At 39.7% G+C, this 18,781-nt stretch overlaps 1 protein-coding gene across 1 annotated transcript in view; it reads right to left on the bottom strand.

The window, feature by feature from the left end:
* VMP1 (vacuole membrane protein 1) overlaps window positions 1–18,781 on the bottom strand; it is a 133,878-nt gene that overhangs the window by 114,123 nt on the left and 974 nt on the right. The window lies entirely within an intron of this gene.

Genomic DNA, 18,781 nt, shown 5'->3' with positions numbered 1-18,781 from the left:
TCTCAAAAAAAAACAAAAAAACCAAAAAGTCTAACAGACTGGAGAAATTTGTAAATCTCTCTAAACATCAGTTTTTCTTAATTTGTAAAACAGAGATAACATGACACACATCAGAGGGTTGAGGATTAAACAAGATAATGTACATAAAATACTAACATATTGCCTCACCTTTCATGTGACCTCAATATATACTAGCTATTATGAAGATCGTGAAGTAGAAAGCACTATCGGAGCTCACAGGACAATATATTCAGACCAGTTCATAGAAGCTTAAAGTTTGACTCTGCAAACTTAAGTCATACTTGTGTGAAGATTCAGCCAAAAGATAATGTAGCCCGAGCAATTACAAAACAATAACAACAAAAACCAAAGATGCTAGAGCATCACAATAGGTTTACAAAATGGAAATCTATTTCACAAATCTGAATTTTATTAATAAAAAAATCAACTGAGGATGTCTGAAATGGAACCATATAAAAAAGTTAATGATTTTCCATCTGCCAGTCATTTAACTTGAAGCTATACTTAAGTTCTGCAAATACTTAAAACTATGTGGGTTTGGCCAGGTGTGGTGGCTCATGCCTGTAATCCCAGCACTTTGGGAGGCTGAGGCGGGCAGATCACCCGAGGTCAGGAGTTCGAGACCAGCCTGGCCAACATGGCGAAACCCCGTCTCTACTAAGAATACATAAATTAGCTGGGTGTGGTGGCTTGCGCCTGTAATCCCAGCTACTCGGGAGGCTGAGGCAGGAGAATCGCTTGAACCCAGGAGGTGGAGGTCGCAGTGAGCCAAGATTGCACCACTGCACTCCAGCCTGGACAACAGAGCAGGACTCCATCTCCAAAAAAACAAAAACAAAAACAAAAAAAACTATGTGTGTTCATATTCAGCCAAATCCTATAGGCAATATCTTTTAAAAAATATTTTGAAGATATTTAAACATTTGTAAATATCTAAATATATGATAAATATTTACAAATAAGATGTTTAAGGATATTTAAGATATTTTAAAGCCAGCCATTCATCTCTATCACAGTAAGTAAAATTTATTTAATTTGTGATGAAAAGATAAACAGGGCACAGAAAGGTTTGCCTTATAAATAACATTCTAAAACCTTTCTCCTACAAAACACTGATAATTGAACTCATTTGCCCCTATTTACTCTTTCCCATAGTGTCATTGTTTTACCCAAAACATTTTGGGTCTATGAGTGTGTACTTATAACAATGGTATTGCACAATTATTTGAAGGTTTTGTTTTTAAGCTATTGCAACAGGGGTTTTCATTTGAGCAAATAATGTGCTCTTACACAACGTGCTAAAAAAGAATAGCATACTGACTTTTCTTCTCCAAAATTCTCTCTGGAAAACATAATAATCTGAAATTTTGTTTTGTAAGAAATAACCCAGGGAACTAAGTTATTTTCATCAGTCTATTTCTTCATCAACAAAATAAATTCGCAGTTTAAAAAACAACTTTTCAAAACCTTCTTGCCATTCCCAAAAGAAGGAAATATAGCATAAGGCCAAACAAGAGAGCCACTGAAGTTCTAAACAGTTAAGCTTATAAAAGCATCAAAACCCCCCCTTTTTTTTTTTTTGGCATTTTGACCATTTAGGATGATTTAAAACCATCCCAAGTATGAAACAGCCAAAATAAAAGACCCACTAGTGTTTTAATAGTTAAGCTTATAAAAACTTCAAAGCTTTTCTGCATTTTAACCATTTTCTAAAGGATTTAACATTTTTCCTTGCCTTTCAAAATTCCCTTGAAAACATCCTCACTTTGCCTCTTCTTCCCCCAATCATACGTACTGTAAAACTTTGTAAAACTGCAATGCCTCCAGAATCATCTGCATTCTTATGATCTGTCTAAGAAGCTGAACATAACTGAAGAAAATCACACAATTACAAAGCCACTTCAAATTCTTAATTCAACAAATATATACCAACGGTCCATTATGTGCCAGTTATTATTATTATTATTATCATTATTATTTTGAGACAGTCTCGCTGTGTGCCCAGGCTGGAGTGCAGTGGCACAATCTCGGCTCACTGCAACCTCTGCTTCCCGGGTTCAAGTGATTCTCCTGTCTCAGCCTCCCAAGTAGCTGGGACTACAGGCACCCGCTACCACGCCTGGCTAATTTTTGTTGTTTTTTTTGTTTTTTTTTGTTTTTTTGAGACAGAGTCTCATTCTGTCGCCCAGGCTGGAGTGCAGTGGCACCATCTCGGCTCACTGCAAGCTCCACCTCCCGGGTTCATGCCATTCTCCTGCCTCAGCCTCCCGAGTAGCTGGGACTACAGGCGCCCGCCACCAGGCCCGGCTAATTTTTTTGTATTTTTAGTAGAGACGGGGTTTCACTGTGTTAGCCAGGATGGTCTCCATCTCCTGACCTCGTGATCAGCCCACCTCGGCCTCCCAAAGTGCTGGGATTACAGGCGTGAGCCACCGTGCCCTGCCTATTATTATTTTTGAGACAAAGTCTCACTCTGTTACGAAGGCTGGCGTGCAATAGCACAATATTGGCTCACCGCAACCTCTGCCTCCCGGATTCAAACAATCCTCCTGTCTCAGCCTCCCAAGTAGCTGGGACTACATGTGTGCACCACCACGACAGGCTAATTTTTATAGAGATGGGGTTTCGCCATGTTGTCCAGGCTGGCCTCAAACTCCTGGGCTCAAGTGATCTGCCCATCTCAGCCTCCCAAAGTACTGAGATTACAGGCTTGAGACACTGTGCCTAGCCCAGTTATTAAGATGCCAAAGCTCAAACCTAAAATTGATGATTCCTGCTAATAAACTTTTTTTTTACTTTGACAACTATTTCATCCTTTGTTTTTGCTCCCAAAACATTTTACCCCCCTTTTTCCTTTCTTATTTTCAGACATTGACTTTCTTTTTTCTTTTTCTTTTCTTTTCTTTTTTTTTTTGAGACAGGGTCTCACTCTGTCCCCCGGGCTGGAGTGCAGTGGTGCAATCATGGCTTACTGCACCCTCGACCTCCTGGGTTCAAGTGATCCTCCCACTTCAGCCTCCCGAGCAGCTGCAACTACAGGAACATGCTAACATGTCCAGCTAATTTTTGTATTTTTAGTAGAGACTGGGTTTCCCCATTTTGCCCATGCTGGTCTTGAACTCCTGGGCTCAAGTGATCCCCCTGCCTTGGCCTCCCAAAGTGCTGGGATTACAGGCATGAACCATATCCAGCCCTGTTACATTTTTTTAAATAACAAAAGCAGTGAGAGAATTCACCAATCCCACTACTATTAAGCCTACTAAAATATTTACACTTCACCCATGTCAGCATTTTTCTCTCTTTATGACTTGGCAGTGTCCTCTACTTACCAAAGGCCATTATGTCAATATATATATATCATTTCCTTCCTCCTTCTCAGGGACTTTGCTCCTTCTGTTCTCACTGTGTAATCAATCTTTACCCCTTTATTCTCACCAGAAAATTAAGTACTCAATATTTCCCATTTTTCATTCCTTCTTCATAAACAGTGCTCAAAAGAGTTGCCTACATATACAGGCTCCACTTACTCATCATCAAATTTCTGCCTGATCCATTGTGATATGACTTCTGCTCCGACAAATAAAAATAAATTGCTTTTGTGAAGATTATCGATTACCTCCATTTGCCAAATCCAAAGGACACGTCTTACTGAATCTCTTACCTTCGCTGAACACAAGTATCCACTCCCTATTTCTTGAAATACTTTCATTTTTCCTATTTCTCTGACGGCTCCCCCTGCTCTATGTCCTGGGGTTCTTCAAAGCCTGGTCCTAGATTCCTTTTTACGTTCCCTTTATATTCTCTCCCTAATGATGTCATCTATTCACTCAGCCTTAAATACCCTCTACATACTGACAATTCTTTCTTTCAAAGGCAAAATGATGTTGCCATACTGCTTTATGAAAGTGCTTTATGAATATGCTGTAAGAATAATTAGAATCACAGAAGGAACTTTAGAGAATATCAAGCCTATTCTACTTATTCACAGATAAACATCTCAGAGGTAAGGGACTTGTATAATGTCACAGAACAAGTTAGTGACAAACCTGGAGGCAGGACCCAGATACAATGGTGATCTTAGGAGTACACTGACCTATTGGGAAGACAACCCCACCCTCCAAACTAAATCAAAAATTATTTTTCTGAGAATTTTGAAAGGGACAAGCTCAATCTAGAAAAGTGAGGTAATGTAAGAGCTGGCCCCAAAATGTGATTTAGGAGTTAAAGACTCAAATCTTTTTTCCTGAGACAGTCTTGCTCTATCACCTAGGCTGGCATGCAGTAGAGCAATCACAGCTCACTGCAACCTCCACCGTCAGTGGAGCAATCACAGCTCACTGCAACCGCCACCTTCCAGGCTCAAGCCATTCTCCTGCCTCAGCCTCCCCACTAGCTGGGATTACAAGCATGTGCCCCCATGCCCGGCTAATTTTTTTGTATTTTTTAGTAGAGATGGGGTTTCACCATGTTGGCCACGCTGGTCTTCAACTCCTGACCTCAGGCGATCTGCTAGCCTTGGCCTTCCAAAGTGTTGGGGTTATGGGCATAAGCCACTGTGCCCAGCCTAAGACTCAAATCTAATCAAATTGGGAGTACAGGTTGCTGTACGTTTTTTATGTTACACTGGGGGGCATTATTAGGCTGGGCTCATAACCATAAAATTATTAACTAAACTGCCTGAAAAAAATAATTTAAGGGGACTGGTTTTATGATAAAAGAGAAGTTCAACAAAACAAAATAGAAAGTCTATCTCCAGCACAGTGCAGCAGAAGTTAGCCTATATAAATCTCCTATCTACTGGGGCACACAGCATCATGATTACCAACGGCTTTGATCATCTTACCATCCACCTTTGAGTTCATGCTCCCAAATAGTATTTTGTTTATAATCTGACTTCTCATGCTGATTAGCTATAAGGAGAGTCTATGCTTGTAATGGGCTGAATTGTGCCCCCCCAAATTCATATGGTGAAGTCCTAACACTCATGTGACTATAATTTGGAGATACTGCCTTTAAGAAGGTAATTAAGGTTAAATGAGGTAATAAGGGTGGTACTCTAATAAGGACTCACGTCCTTATTGGAAGAAGTACCAGACAGCTTTCTCTTCTACCTGGACACAGAGGAAAGACTATGTAAGGACACAGAGAGAAGGTGGCTGTCTGTAAGCCAGGAAGAGAGTCCTCACCAGAAATAAACCCCGCTGGCACCTTGATCTTGGACTTGCAGCCTACAAAACTGGGAGAAAAACAATTTCTGTTGTTTAAACATAGATGGGGTTTCGCCATGTTTTGTCTGTGGTATTCTGTTATGACAACCCTGGCAGAGCAATACAATGTTGATTAGTATAAATAAGGGTATCCAGATTGCAGGATAGTTTTGTTTTGTTTTGTTTTGTTTTGTTTGTAGAGACAGAGTCTCACTATGTTACCCAGAGTGATCTTCTGGGTACCAAGTGCTCCTCCTGTCTCAGCCTCCCAAAGTGCTGGGATTACATACAGGTGTGAGCTATCTTGTCTAGCTAGACTACCTTTTATCCAGAAAAACCTGATGTATTTACTGTATGTGTCTTCAAACTGCAACAGTGACTAATCTAGCATCAACATACCCTGTTAATCTTACTTATTATCATCTTCATCATGACCCATTTTATAGGGAAAAAGGAAAACTTGGTGGCTGAAAGCTGCCAATACGTCCTGACTTACTAGTTTTAGGTTAAATAATTTGCATTTGTGCATATTTGTAAAATATCCCCATCCTTATTTTTCTTTTTTGAGACGGAGTTTCGCTCTTGTCGCCCAGGCTGGAGTGCAATGGGGCGATCATGGCTCACTGCAACCTCCAGCTCCTGAGTTCAAACGATTCTCCTGCCTCAGCCTCCCGAGTAGCTGGAATTACAGGTGTGTGCCACCACACCCAGCTAATTTTTGTATTTTTAGTAGAGACAGGGTTTCACCATGTTGGCCAGGCAGATCTCAAACTCTTGACCTCAGGTGATCTGCCCACCTTGGCCTCCCAAAGTGCTGGGATTACAGGTGTGAGCCACCGCGCCCGGCCCCCATCCCTATTTTTATATCATGTTTTTGTTTTGCTTTGGGGGACTCTCAACAAGTTAGCTTCTCTACTTTAAGATAATTTTTTTTTTTTTTTGAGATGGAGTTTCGCTCTTGTTGCCCAGGCTTGAGTGCAATGGCACAATCTCGGCTCACCGCAACCTCTGCTTCCCGGGTTCAAGCGATTCTCCTGTCTCAGCCTCCCAAGTAGCTGGGATTACAAGCGTCTGCCATCACACCTGGCTAATTTTTTGTATGTAGTAGAGACGGAGTTTCACCACGTTGGTCAGGGTGGTCTGGAACTCCTGACCTCAGGTGATCCACCTGCCTCGGCATCCCAAAGTGCTGGGATTACAGGTGTGAGCCACCACGCCCAGCCAAGATAAATAATATATAAGTGCACTACACAGTGACTGGCACATAGCAGTCACTTAATGTTAGTTTCTCCATGCTGTTTAATATTTTTAAATGCAGTATCATACCCATCAATCTCCATGCTTCTCAAATGTCACAATTTTCCAAAAAAATCATGGTAAATGCTGCCCTGAGTATTCACTTACAGGTACTTCCTTTCCATATTAGTATGCTATACGAAAGCCTATGTAACTGGTTTCCATAGCCTACATAACAGAAGTAGCCACCGATTTAGAACAATCTTAGTTTATGTTGAATAACAAAAATGAATTATTATTCATCAATCTAAACATCTTGAAATGTAAGACAAGGACAATCCGTCAAAAATTATTATGAGGTAAAAGGGTTCTAGTCTATCCACATGGCTAAAGTAAGATGAAATAATCATTTTTAATGAGAGCCACTTTTCAAAATTCAATAAAGTAGCAATAATTTTTGAAATCTGTGATGATACAATGTCAGTGAGATTCCTAGATGTAGGAGTAAATCCAAGTATTCCTAGTCTGTTTAAAATGTTGAAATGTCCTCAAACAGAAATCTAACACATATTCTTGACCTTCAGTGGCATCTACTTTGCACCGAGTGCACGTATGTAAGTTAGTTTTGTTTGTAAGAATGAGGTTGCTGAAACAAATCTTATAGGTCTGTGGATGGGGTTGAGAACACAAACCGGGCAGAAGCATAACTCAAACATCAAATAATTTTCATTTTGAACACTTATATAGATACAAGAAATGCATTAAAAGAGTGTAACAGACCTTAACTGCAGCTGAAGCATTTAAAACAGAGTTAACATTAAATGTGGGGTTTTTTTTATTTGTTTCCTGCAGAAGTGCTTAGAAAACACTGCAAAAATCAGCTCACAAAGGTTCTTTGTAGGCTGTATATCCAGTGCTAAGACTATAATACTCCATTCATTTTAAACATTAGTCACACTTGTAATACAGAAACAATGTGCAAGTAAATTACTGAGAGTCCCCCACCAAGCAAAACAAAAAACATTTATGGATAACATGATAAAAGCATCTCCCTGAGTAACATAAGAGTTATTGGAACAGTTAACAAGGTAGAAAAGGAAAAGAAAGTGAGAGTAACAAAACCATTGATTTTCATTTTCTTGGCAACATCATCCCCAAATAAAATGAACATACTTTCTTTAAAAAAAAATCATCTATCCAGATGAATTTTACTTTCTCAAAAAAAAATTATGTCAGTGTGCTCAATAAAACACATTGTTCTTCATACAAGGCACACAAAGATAGCCAATAAGTATTATGCTTCTCAGTAACCTTTCTTGCTTTCAGAAGTATCTGTTTGTTTGTTTGTTTGTTTGTGACAGGGTCTTCCTCTGTCACTCAGGCTAGAGTGAAGTAGCATGGTCACAGGTCACCACAGGCTGGAACTCTTGGGCTCAAGCGATGCTCTGGCCTCAACCTCCAGAAGTATCTTTTCTTAATTGGATTAGACTACTCCGAAATAGCTGTAGATTTCCCTAAAACTGTTAAGATTAAGGAATTGTGATCTACTCTTGGAAACAAAATAACTAATCTGAGTAATATATCTTGACAAACGAGGCTTTGATATAGTTTTCCACTTGTGCAGGGGTATAAGGCCAAAGATAATTCAAATAAAATGCACAATATCAGAGTAACTATCAGACATATCAGAGTGTCATCTGATATGTCTATCTATGGTATATCTATCATGTGGTTGTTCCAGTTAAAGAACGTGTACTCTGAAAATTCATAATAATGTGAATGGGGATATATGAAAAAAATTTCTTGAATTTTTTTCAACTTTCTAAGGTCTTGGGGAGGGCTGGGTGTGATGGCTCACACCAGCAATAACCCTATCGTTTTGGGAGGCTGAGGCAGGAGGATCATTTGAGGCCAGGAGATCCAGACCAGCCTGGGAAACACAGTGAGACCCCATCTCTTAAAAGAAAAAAATGAAACAAAACAAACAAACAAACAAACAAACAAAAACAATTAGCCAGGTGTGGTGGTATGTGCATGTAGTCCCAGCTACTTGGGAGGCTGAGACCAGAGGACTGCCTGAGTCCAGGAGCTTGAGGTTGCAGTGAGCTATGATTGTGGCACTGCACCTCAACCTGGGTGACAGAGTAAGACCGTGTTAAGAGAAAGGAAAAGAAAAGAAAGGAGGGGCCGGGCGCGGTGGCTCACACCTGTAATCCCAGCACTTTGGGAGGCCGAGGCGGGCAGATCACGAGGTCAGGAGATTGAGACCATCCTGGCTAACATGGTGAAACCCTGTCTCTACTAAAAGTACAAAAAATCAGCCGGGCGTGGTGGCAGGCGCCTGTAATCCCAGCTACTTGGGAGGCTGAGGCAGGAGAATGGCGTGAACCCAGAAGGCAGAGGTTGCAGTGAGCTGAGATTGTGCCACTGCACTCCAGCCTGGGTGACAGAGCGAGACTCCGTCTCACAAAAAAAAAAAAAAAAAAAAAAAAAAAAAAAAAAAAAAGGAGGGAGGGAAGGAAGAAAGGAAGTCAGTCAGTCAGTCTTGGGGAATTAGACAAAACCCCAAATTAGGATGCAATTTAAAAACATTCAGAATCTCCATTAATCTCCCAATAATGGATCAGCAGGTAAAGAGGGTATTTCTGGCCTAAAAAGTTCCTCAACTTAAATCTAGTGATGTATAAAATACACTCAACTCATCACAGGTTTCTAATTGTTGAAAAATTATAAACTGCCCTGGGTCTGATTTTTTTTTTTTTCTTTTTAAAACAAAGTCTTGCTCTGCTCTGTCATCCAGGCTGGAGTGTAGTGGTGTCATCTCGGCTTACTGCAACCTCCACCTCCCAGGTTCCAGTAATTCTCCTGTTTCAGCCTCTGGAGTAGTTGGGATAACAGGCACGCACCACCATGCCTAGCTAATTTTTGTGTTTTTAGTGGAGACAAGGTTTCTCCATGTTGGTCAGGCTGTTATCAAATGCCTTACCTCAGGTGATCCTCCTGCCTTGGCCTCCCAAAGTGCTGGGATTACAGGCATGAGCCACTGTACCAGAGGTGGGAGGTAGGAGGATCGTTTGAGGCCAGGAGTTCGAGACCAGGCTGGCCAACACTGTGGAACCCTGTCTCTACCAAAAATACGAAAGTTAGCTGGGAGTGGTTAGCTGAGGCACAAGAATCGCTTGAGCCTGGGAGGTAGAGGTTGCAGTGAGCCTAGACAGTGCCACTGCACTCCCGCCTGGGTGACAGAGCAAGAGTGTGTCTCCAAAAAAAAAAGAGATTAGAAAAAGAAAAATCCCATTTCTCATTTTCTCTTAATCTACTTCTAAATGTTCCTGCAGTTTTTCATAACCAATGCAATCTTAGCAAAACATTTTCATCAAAAAGATGGCGGACCGGCCGAGCGCGGTGGCTCATGCCTGTAATCCCAGCACTTTGGGAGGCCGAAGCGGGCGGATCACGAGGTCAGGAGATCAAGACCATCCTGGCCAACACAGTGAAACTCCGTGTCTATGAAAAACACAAAAAATTAGCCGGGCGTGGTGGTGGGCGCCTGTAGTCCCAGCTACTCGGGAGGTTGAAGAAGGAGAATGGCGTGAACCCGCGAGGCGGAGCTTGCAATAAGCCGAGATCGCAACGCTGTACTCCAGCCTGGGCGACAGAGCGAGACTCCGTCTCAAAAAAAAATAAAATAAAAAATAAAAAATAAAAAAAAATTGGAGGACTAAGAGTAAGGTCAAGAATTAAGATAATGAAGGAATACCAGACTAGAGTTGGGAGATTTGACTAACAGTGAGACCTTGGCATTGTCACTTCACATGCCTGATTCTCTTTTTCCTCATTCAGTTATTAGGCACATGGAGTAAATGAGTGCAATAATTTCCTTTCTAGTTGTAAAAAAAAATTCCAACTAGCACAAAGGTAGAGTTTTGGATGTATGTAATAACAACTACTTTTGTATAGTGATTTATAGTTTAAAAATAGGTTAACAAACATAATGCTAACAGCCATCTGTAAGGGACTGTTATTTTTATCCTTGCTTTTAGCAAATGAGAAACTGAGTGCTCCAAGGGCCCCCAAATAGCAAGTCGGCAGCATATAAATGTCAAAGCAGGAGTTCAACCTCGCTTTTCTAAGTCCAAATTCAATAGTTCTTCTACTATACAAAACAGTCCAGTGAGAGGATTTTCAGTGGTCACTGAGGAATTCCAGAGTCACATATACACACAAGATGAAAAAACAGTCCCAGAAGTTTAGCTTGTCCTAGTATTTTCAAATGTTCCCCATTACTAGAATTAACAGAACACTCATCCCTATTGATTCTTAGTACTTAAAGTATCTACGAAACTCACGTAGTATCTATGAAACTATCTGAAACTCCCTACTTTACTGTCCCTAAATACCTGGGGCATTTGCACTTGTATAACTGGGGTGAAAATACTCTCACTGGACTGTTGTGTACACTAAAGTAGAAGAACTACCAAATTTGGACTTGGAAAAGTCTGGGTGAACACCTGCTCTGACATTTATATCCTCTATTCTTTCTATTCTAAAGCAACACCACTGTAGGGATACTGAACTTTTTCATGAGCCACACTTATGAATAAGCTAAGAAACAAGACTCAAAAAATTGCTAAGAATGGGCATTATAAATGACAATCTCTGATAAGCCAGAAATTATGACAACCTTTAGTACAAAAAAAAAGAAATAAAAAATTTTCTAGGTAGTTAGAAGTTAATGCACACAGTCCTAAATAACACAGGCCAAAATAAAAGAAAAATTTTAAATGCTCAGAACTACTAGAACAAAGTGAATTTAGCAAGGTCACAGGATAAAAGATCAAAACTAATACTTTCCACTATATACTTGGAATAAAAATTGGACTATTACATACTTGGAATAATTTTTTAAAATTTCAGATTCAGTAACATCTGAAAATATAAAATATTTAGAGACAAATTTAACAAAATATAAGCAAAATCTAAAACGAAATAAAGAAAATAAATTATACAGAGCCTAAATAAATGATTAGCATGTTTTGTTGATTGTTTGGAAGACTTGATATTGTTACTATGTCAATTTCCCCTGAAACGGTTTGGCTCTGTGTCCCCACCTAAACTGTAATCCAGATGTGTCCAGGGAGGGTCCTGTAATCCCCACATGTCGAGGGAGGAAGGTGATTGGATCATGGGGGCGGTTTCCCCCATGCTGTTCTCATGATAGTGAGTGAGTTCTCACGAGATCTCATGGTTATGTGTTTGACAATTCCTCCTTCACACTATTTTCTCTTCTGCTGCCTTGTGAAGAAGGTTCCTGTTTCCCCTTCCACCATGATTGTAAGTTTCCTGAGGCCTTCTCAGCCATACAGAACTGTGAGTCAATTAAACCTCTCTCCTTTATAAATTACCCAGTCTCAGGTAGTACCTTTATAGCAGTGTGAAAACACACTAATAAATCCCTCAAAGTGATGTATAGCCTTAATGAAGATCAATCAAATTCAAGCAAGCTTTATAAAAAAAGCAATTCAAATATTTATAGAAATGCAAAAACTTAGAGTAGCGAAAACAATTGGGATAAAGAACAAAGTTGAAGGACTTGCACTAACTGATGTCAACAATTACTATAAATCTACAGTAATCATGACAGTGTGATATTGGTAAAAGGATAGTTAGAAGCCAATGGAAAAGAATAGAGAATACAGAAATAGGCCAGGCACAGCGGTTCATGCTTGTAATCCCAGCACATTGGGATGCCAAGGTGAGAGGATCACTTGAGTCCCAGAGTTCAAGACCAGCCTGGGCAACATAACAAGACCCCATCCCTACCAAAAAAATTAAAAAATTACTCCTGTGTGGTGGCATGCACCTCATGGTATCTGTGGTCCCAGGTACTCAGGGGGCTGAGGTGGGAGGATTGCTTGAGCCTAGGAGGTCAAGGTTGCAGAGAGCTGTGATCGTGCCACTGCAATCTAACAATCTAGCCTGGGTGACAGAGATCCTGGCTCAAAGCCCTCTCCCCGCACCGCCCCCACCCCCCACCAAAAACAAAAACAAAAACGCAAGAACAACTTTCATGTGCTTTAAAATAATTATATATATACATTTGAAAAAAGTGAAAAACCTTGCTCCCCACTCTCCCTGCTAGATGTAACCACTTTTATTAGTTTTGTGTATCTGACCTTTCCTCTTTCAAACACTCCTATTATTGTTTGAGTATGTGTCCCCTCCAAAACTCATGTTAAAATTTAACCCCTAATGTGGTAGTATAGTGAGACAAGGCCTTTAAGAGGTGATTGGGTCATGGAGGCTCTGCCCTTATGAATGAATTAATCCATTCATAAATTAATGGGTTAATGGATTAATGGGTTATCATGGGGGTAGGACTGGTTGCTTTATAAGCAGAGAAAAAGAGAACTGAGCTTGCACACTCAGCTCCCCCTCCATGTGATACTCTCGGCACTCTGCAGAGTCCCTCCAGCAAGAAGGCCCTTACCCAATGTGGCCACTCGATCTTGAACTTTTCAGCTTCCACGGCTATAAAAATTAAATTCCTTTTCTTTATAAATTACCCAGTTTCAGGTATTCTGGTATAAGCAACAGAAAACGGACTAAGAAACCTTCTTCTTCTTTTTTTTTTTTTTCCTTTTAAGACGGAGTCTCGCTCAGTTGCGCAGGTTGGAGTGCAGTGGCACGATCTTGGCTCACTGCAACCTCTGCCTCCCGGGTTCAAGCGATTCTAATGCCTCAGCCTCCCTAGCAGTGGGGATTACAGGTGCCCACCACCATGCCCAGCTAATTTTTGTATTTTTAGTAGAGATGGGGTCTCACCATGTTGGCCAGGCTGATCTTGAACTCTTGACCTCAAGTGATCTGTGCACCTTGGCCTCTCAGTGTTGGGATTACAGGTGTGAACCATTGTGCCCAGCCCTAAGATACCTTCTTAGTCTCCGTTTTGTTAAAAAAAAAGTCTCTCTTTTTTTTTAACAAAAAAAAAAAAAAAAAAAGAGATGGGGTTTTGCCATGTTGTCCAGGCTGGTCTCGAACTCCTGGACTCAAGTGATCCACCCACCTCAGCCTCCCAAAGTTCTGGGATTACAGGAGTGAGCCACTGCATCCAGCCCAGATCTTTCTTTTACCTGCCCTTGGCCCTCGCCTCTCCCTATCTCCCCAAGTGACTCATCTGGTCCATGGTTGAAAATACTATCCCGTATTTGTATTTCTGGTTTTGACCTCTAGATTTATATATGTAAGTGCGTGACTTGGATGATTTATTATTATTATTATTATTATTATACTTTAAGTTCTAGGGTACATGTGCACAATGTGCAGGTTTGTTACATATGTATACATGTGCCATGTTGGTGTGCTGCACCTATTAACTCGTCATTTACATTAGGTATATCTCCTAATGCTATCCCTCCCCCCTTCCCCCAACCCACAACAGGCCCCAGTGTGTGATGTCCCCCCTCCTGTGTCCATGGATGATTCTTTAAGTGTCTCAAAATTAACATGTCCTTTTCTCCCTACACCTACCCACCTTCTTGTAACAAACAAACCTGGTCTTCTCCAAACCTCCCTTCTCCCAGTACCTGGCACAACCACCCACCCAGTCACTAAATCCAGAAGCTTAGTCATCCCTGACTCTTCCCTTTTCCTTACCACTCATCTAACCCAGGACCAAGTCCTATACCAAATATATTTGGTATCCACACACAACTGTCCATCTTCTTTGCTACCCTTCTAGTCCAGACCATCTTCATCTTCTTCTTGGACTACTGCAGTGGACTCTCAACTTCTCTCTCCATTTCTATTCTTGCCTGCTTCAATTCATCCTTCACACATGAGCAACAATGAACTTCTTATAAATCCTATTACTCCTCTACTTAAAATTGTAGAATGATTTCCTACTGCACTCAAAATCAAATACAAACTCATTTCCTTGGCCTGCAAAATTCTGCATGACCTGGATCCTGTATATATTTCCTATATCATCTCATGTCAATGTATTCCAAGTCTATTATGCTCCAACCTCAAATAAGCATATATCCACATTGTTAACTCTCTCTTAGACCCTCATGTGCTGCCTTCCTAACAATTCTTATTTCCCATTGTTTTCCCCAGAACCTGGTGTAAGGCCTGGGACACAAAATGTTTGTTCACTGACTGGATAATGAACAGATAAGGCAATAGATGTCACTGGAAAATGATCTTTCCATTCCAAGAAAGTGCTAAAAGACATCATTAAACATCAAAAGTTTCAATTGCCAAATTCTGTGTTATGGCTTACACAGATAATGTAGTCTGTTAATACCAAAAAGTTAACAGAATGGCCCAAAAGAATGCCTCATTTGGTTAAGACTCTCACATATGTTGTAAAATATAGACAAAATGAAGTGTATACTCAGATATTTATTTACTGGAACTTCATTAATAATGAGCAAACAATAATTAAGTAAGCAGCAACATAAAGCTATGCTTTTAAAAGAGGGCTGGGAAAGAGTTCTTGGCAATAGCTTAGGGGGCCACATGATGATAATGATCACAATCATGGTTAACTATATGCTACAGACACTGTTCTAAATGCTTTATTTAAACCTATTCATTCAATCCTAACAAGAAGGGTATTGACTTCATTGTCCAGGAGGAAACTGAGATAGCAAGAAGTAAAAAGTAACTAATCCAAGAGTTGCATAGTAATAGAGCTAGAATTTGAAAAAAAGCAGTCTAGCTTTATAGCCCTGGCTTTTAACACTACCTGCCTAGTCCTTCCAGATAATCTATAAAGAACAAAGTTATCATTAAAAAACTCAAGGACAAGAGAAAATACTCCCATGAACTACTGAAAAGATTAAGTAGTTCAAGAATACAAACAAACTCTTGAGCAATTATAGGTATATTAGCTGTGATATAATTACTCAATAGATTGCCCTTGCTTAATTTAAATATGCCTTAAACTTTAAGTATCACCTTTTATCTGACACAGAAAATTATCTCCTGTTCAAATTTCCTTGATGCTGCAAATCAAGGAGCATATTTTAAAATAAGCTTTATATAAGGGCCTACATAATACCTAACTTCAGTTCAGCAAACTCCATCCAAAGCTGCTTTCCCATATAAAATAAGGAATTTCTTGAGGCAATATGCTCTTAACAATTTACTATTCCTCAAAATATTTGCAAGGCTTTGTGAAAGCAGAGTAACAATTTACAAAACCACGACCAAGTTATCACTTCAATTTGTCCTGTTTATTAGGATTCTCTAATCTAGAGTTCATTTCCACACCAAAATGGGAGACACAGCAAGGGCACTTGGGCAAAAACAGGAATGATAGTAGCACCTAGAACTATCATCTCCGAGAAAGACTAAAGAGACTAAAAAGTTTGTTAAATCAATGGAACCAAAAAAAAAAAAGAGTACCCAACAATGCAAAGAATTAACTCTTCTACAATGGCTATTTACCCAGAATAAAATAACTAGAGAAATGGATCTATATATAATAGATAATTAACATAACAAAATATTAAAATTACAAACAGCTTGGGGAGGTTTTTTTTTTTGTACGAGCAAATAATACAGTTCTCTCCTACTGCTTTTCTTTTATTTTCTTCTCTTTTTTTTTTGAGATGGAGTCTCGCTCTGTTGTCCAGGCTGGAGTGCAGTGGCGCGATCTCGGCTCACTGCAACCTCCGCCTCCCGGGTTCAAACGATTCTCATGCCTCAGCCTCCTGAGTAGCTGGGATTACAGGCGTCTGCCACCACACCCAGCTAATTTTTTTGTATTTTTTGTAGACACCGGATTTCACCATGTTACACAGGCTAGTCTCAAACTCCTGATCTCAGGTGATCTTCCGGCCTCAGCCTCCCAAAGTGCTGGGATTACAGGCTTGAGCCACGGCGCCTGGCCAGTTCTCTCCTACTCTTTAGCAACAACATTCACAGTAGACACGTGTTAAGGCTCCTCCGTCATTTCCACTTGCCAGAAAGATAACTCAACACATGACAGTCATGAAGCATGAACTCAGACAAACTATTCTGAAGAATATAACTTTCTTTCCTTAATCTATTACACTTCAAATCTAGCCAAGCACAGTTTTTGTTATGCTACAATTTATAAGACTAAACTAGCTAAAGAGGGAAAAAAAGTTTGTAAATAAGGTTTATGTGCGTATGTGTGTATTTACGTGTGTATGTGGATAGATCCCTTTAATACCTAAGAGTAATTATTTTCATGTGAACTTGGAAATATTACCAAACCATAATAAGATGCCTGGATACAACCTTGTTAGAACAGAAAGAACACTTGAGACCTTACAGTTCAGGTTCTAGCACTACCTAAGCCAGATGACCTCAAGCAAGCCAATTACTAATTACTGATTGTTTCTGAGCCTTAATTTTCTCCTCTGTTAAATAGGAATCTACTTATACATTCACAGAGATTCCTTCTAATTCTAAATATTGGTTTCAGTGAAATAATAATGTTTCTTTTTTTTTTGAGACGGAGTCTGGCTCTGTCTCCCAGGCTGGAGTGCAGTGGCGCAATCTCGGCTCACTGCAAGCTCCGCCTCCTGGGTTCGCGCCATTCTCCTGCCTCAGCCTCCGGAGTAGCTGGGATTACAGGCGCCCGCCACCACGCCCGGCTAATTTTTTGTATTTTTAGTAGAGACAGGGTTTCACTGTATTAGCCAGGATTGTCTCGATCGCCTGACCTCGTGATCCGCCCGACTCGGCCTCCCAAAGTGCTGGGATTACAAGCGTGAACCACCGCGCCCGGCCCAATAATAAGGTTTCTTATTTAATGTAAGTAAGATAGGACTACTTCTACTCTTTAGTTAACTATACGTAGGCAAAAAACTTCAGCTTTTTCTGCACTTGGAAATTCTGAAGTGACAATACATGACGACCAAAAAGGATCAGATTTAAACTCCCGAATGCAAAACTATACTCATTTTCCAGGAACCTATTTATTAACCATGGTGACTAATTCAATGGATCACGGTATCAAACTATTCTTTGCTAACTTTCAAAGGTGGGGCAAAGATCATCTCAGAAAAGTATGTGATAATATTTTCAGATAATGATGCAAAGTAACAGTATTCTACACTGACATATCTCTAGTTCTAAGAGTAAAGTGATACCATATTTTCATATTTAATAATTTCATGTTTACTAGCTCATTTAATCTTTGTGACAGTTGTATGAAAGAAAGTGAGCAGAATTTTTATCAACACAATCTAGACCAGCTCAGAATGTTAGGTAACCTATCAGCCATTACTTAACAAGTGTTGGAGCCCAGACTTCAATCCAGGTCTTCTGATTTAAAGTTTAATAGTTACCAAAATCCTAAAAAGTGGTGATTCAAGCCAAAAGCGAGAAGTTGGAAAAGTGAGAAAAACTGTATAATCAGTCCTTCAATTGAACATAAAGAAGATAAGATCAGATTTAGCAGTTATATAATCAAGAAGCAAATTTACCGAATGTTAAACTAATGATACATCTATCATAATTCCATATCTCAAATTTTGTCACCTTGTTTCAAAGCCAAGCGTGAACAAATTTTCAAACTCAAAATAAGAAAAATATGTAAACTGACAAACTGATTTAACTAGCTATAGGTAAACTGGTAAAAGGCATCATGGTTCTATGTATATTTTCTTCTGGAATGTGACTCATAGAAATTAAACTGTATTAATCAATTGTAATCAAGTAGGATATATCCCTCAAAGGAAAAAAGTAACCTTCAGTGCCTTAAGATAATGTAGGCAAAGTAGTAAAATATAAAATTTCTACTCGAGAGAGTCACTTCATACCTACACAAATCAGTCACATTTGTCTAGGTACCACCATCCCTCTTCCACAGTAAAAACATAAGCTACAATGCATACAATGATGCCTAGTAAGTAAGTTTCTTCCTTTCATCATCTATGCTAAGAATACACAACTAAAATCAGAGCTAATGACAATACAATTACTAGGTAGTAGCAACTGGAATATTAAATTCTATCATGACAACACCAGAAACACTTGTACAAGCTTCTTCAAATGATCAATGTAATCTGTCCACAAAAATCTCTGACAAGCCACAAAGTAGAAATGAAAGACGTTAACATTAGGATAAGGAGCGATGCTGCCAAAACACGTCAACAGTGGCCAGTCTACGTGTATTATTAGATTTTTACATGGAGTTGCAGGTAAATAAAAGATGATTGTGTAAAATCTTCTGGAGGTCATAAGTAATCTAGCAGTGTGACACAGGGCCACATATGGTTTCTGGAATTTTAGAGATTAAGTCGACCTTCACGTTTTACTGCAAATACCTCCAC

Source organism: Pan paniscus, chromosome 19, assembly GCF_029289425.2.
Source record: "Pan paniscus chromosome 19, NHGRI_mPanPan1-v2.0_pri, whole genome shotgun sequence".
NCBI lineage: Eukaryota > Metazoa > Chordata > Mammalia > Primates > Hominidae > Pan > Pan paniscus.
Note: the sequence above shows the minus strand (reverse complement) of the source record. Positions and strands in the feature narration are given on the sequence as shown.